Below are 2,832 nucleotides of genomic sequence, written 5' to 3'. Positions count from 1 at the left end.
TTAGCTAAGTGTGTAACATTGTTCCTTATAATGTTTGGAATTTTCTCCCCTGACATTAAATTCAATTTTGCTGTCAAATAATTTGCTCCATTTGAACGCTTTTCCAGCCCGACTTTGAAAAGTGTACTCAATTACCTAAGCACTTGTCGGTGTTTCACAATCGCGTGGATCTTAGATTAGCTTAGCAATTAGCATGACTTCTCCGTCTTCTATTCATTACGCCTTGTCGTCCCTTTGTGAGAACGATGCTTATGTAAGAAGAGTTGCTCTTTCGCCGCCGTTGAGGCGATAATTACTGACTAAGGAGTGACTCTGCAGCGTATTTAGCCGCGTTAGTGGCCAGCTGAAGCTAGTTGCTAGTGAGCTGGTGTGAAGCACGTAAACATGCGTGGGTCCAGTGAAGATTTTTGCGACAGTCTATGTGGTTTGGTATCGGAAAAACGTATAAATCTGTGATTCTCAGTTTTGCTATTCTGTGTGTATTAATGAGAGGAAAAAATGAAAATGGGAAATTTGACTTGTAAACTGTGACGTAAAACCACTTCATTCCTGCCTTGGGTTTTATGAGTGTGTGAATTAGAGAATAGTGAACCACAAATACACAAGGCGGTCACTGTAGTGTTAAAAAGGAACACTTTATGACATTGGCTTTCCATTGTGCTGCTGCTCTCGTGTGCTTGTTTCCTCATTAAGCGTAATCCAATTAAAGCACTCGAGAGCAGCTAACTACGCAAACACCACGGAGAGGACAGGTTGCGGCGGGCCCGACGGCCTCCTCCTCTCCTCGCCGCTCCATGCGGGGCCTCCGGCTCGCCGGTGCCAGCGGCGTGCGGCGCTCAAACAACAACATGCCTCCGTAGCGGCCCGCCGGCCCGCACCCCCACGGCGCCGTCCCGTCGAGTGTTGGCCGACGCGTCCCTCAGTGCACATATGTCCACTTATACTGTGTTCTCTCTAATTAGCTGCTCTTGTCTACAGCCCCGTTTGCATGTTTTTCCTACTTCATGTCAAGAATAAAAGGAAACAAGAACCAGGCAGTGCAAGAGGGCGCTAACATCCTCGCCGGGTACACTAATAACAAAAAGGCTCTTTTCACACAAAACAAGCAATAATTATGTCGAGGGCAGCAAGTGCGGGTTACCTTGGAAACCGCAGGCTGCATGCACAGCAACTCTTTCAGTTAGTTCTCACTGAGACATTTATTTAATCTACAAGATCCCTCAGTGCCTTTAATCCAGTCACATTTGATTATTATGACGCTTTTGCCACACGCGTCCGTATCTTCTCTTTTATTTCTGCCACACAAGGTGAGAGAGAGTTTGATGGTTAATTATCAGTGGCTGCTTGATCTGTGGAGAGAAGCTGATGACAGCTAATTAAAGATGAAGTGATGTATATTCGCGCTGTCCCTCGCTGAAGGCTCCCCAACCCCACTACGCCCCCCCCATCCCCTCAACACCTCTGTCGCCTCCCACCTGCCAAATCATATGCTGCTGCTGCTGCTACGATTGGATAGTTCTTCCCCACAATGAGAGGGGACAATGGGCCCTTTGTTTACAGGATTCATTGATTTTGGCTTTGAGGAAAAAAAAAAATGTATATGCACCCAGTCGTCCATTATCTAAACGGCTTATCCTCACAACGGTTGCGGGTGTGCTGGAGCCAATCCCAGCTGTCTTCGGGTAGTAGGCAGGGTACACCCTGAACTGGTTGCCAGCCAATCGCAGGGCACACAAAGACAAACACGTGCATTCACAAAACATACCGAGGGACAATTTAGAGTTCAATTAACCTACCATGGCATATTTTTTGGAATGTGTGAGGAAACCAGAGTGCCTGGAGAAAACCCACGCACTACTCCCTGCCTAATGTAGCCAGTACATCAGCTTCTATTAATATTTGTGGCCAGTACCACCTACCTGTAATTCATGTCGTAGCGAGCACAGAAACCACCACCGGAGCTGTTGTTTGTTCAAGTTTGTCTTAAAACAGCTTACCTTAATGAGAATCCCGCGTTGAGTTTTATCCAAAGCTTCTTGTTGCTGTTAGTGTGCAAAGCGAAAGTTATGCCATGATGACTTGCGGCTACATTGTTTCTTCTCCGTGGATTGACTAGAAACAGGGAAGAGAGAAGAAGATAACAATTTAGAAGAAACAGCAGCAACTATCGGAGAAGTAATGACTGTAACTTTTGATTTGCACAACAACAACAACAACAAGGCTTTCAAAGTGCATTAATCCATGAGGATAATCCACCTTTATCATCTGTCACTAAAAGTGGTATACAGTCCAGAGGTTGGGGGGCCCAAGTCCTGTCCTCAAGAGCGACGATTCCGCCTGTTTTAGGTCTACATATGCCCGTTTCAACACACCCGATTAAAATGATCAGCTCATTAGCAAGATTAGCAAAAGCCTGATAACGATCATGATGATTTGAATCAGGTGTGTTGTAGTAGGAATGCATCTGGGCTGGATAGGGAATCTCGAAGACCGGATTTGAGCACACCTGGTCCACAGCAATCTACGAGTACTTTGTAAATGTATTTGTGTGTGTCCAAAGCTGGTGTACTCATTTTGGTCCTGAAGCCAGTCCAGTTTGGTTTCCTTCAAACTTGAACTGGGACAGTTCACGCAGACAGCTGCGGGGGTGATATTAATAGAAGCTGATGTACTGGCTACGTTAGGCAGGGAGTAGTGCATAGGTTTTAGTTCATAGCAATTCTCAAAATTATCCAGTACATTTAGTTCTGCCAAAAAGCGCCACACTCCAGCAGCGTTGGTTTGCAAGGCCCAGTGGTAACTTGAGCACAGTGTTTTGTCGTGATATGATAT

The 2,832-nt window shown here is 45.8% G+C and overlaps 1 long non-coding RNA gene across 1 annotated transcript; it reads right to left on the bottom strand.

Annotated features, from left to right (window-relative positions):
• Window positions 1–614: 614 nt before the first annotated feature.
• LOC148332115 (uncharacterized) lies at window positions 615–2,338 on the bottom strand. The gene is made up of 3 exons (XR_015844760.1): window positions 2,257–2,338; window positions 1,998–2,112; window positions 615–1,295 (listed from the first exon to the last, which is right to left on the bottom strand). It is a non-coding gene; the product is annotated as an uncharacterized LOC148332115 (long non-coding RNA).
• Between the last annotated feature and the right edge of the window lie 494 nt (window positions 2,339–2,832).

Source organism: Idiotropiscis lumnitzeri, chromosome 8 (assembly GCF_059441095.1).
Source record: "Idiotropiscis lumnitzeri isolate Australia: NSW breed Sydney's pygmy pipehorse chromosome 8, RoL_Ilum_1.0, whole genome shotgun sequence".
NCBI classification, from domain to species: domain Eukaryota; kingdom Metazoa; phylum Chordata; class Actinopteri; order Syngnathiformes; family Syngnathidae; genus Idiotropiscis; species Idiotropiscis lumnitzeri.
The sequence above is the reverse complement of the archived record's forward strand: the minus strand, read 5'-3'. Positions and strand labels throughout refer to the sequence as shown.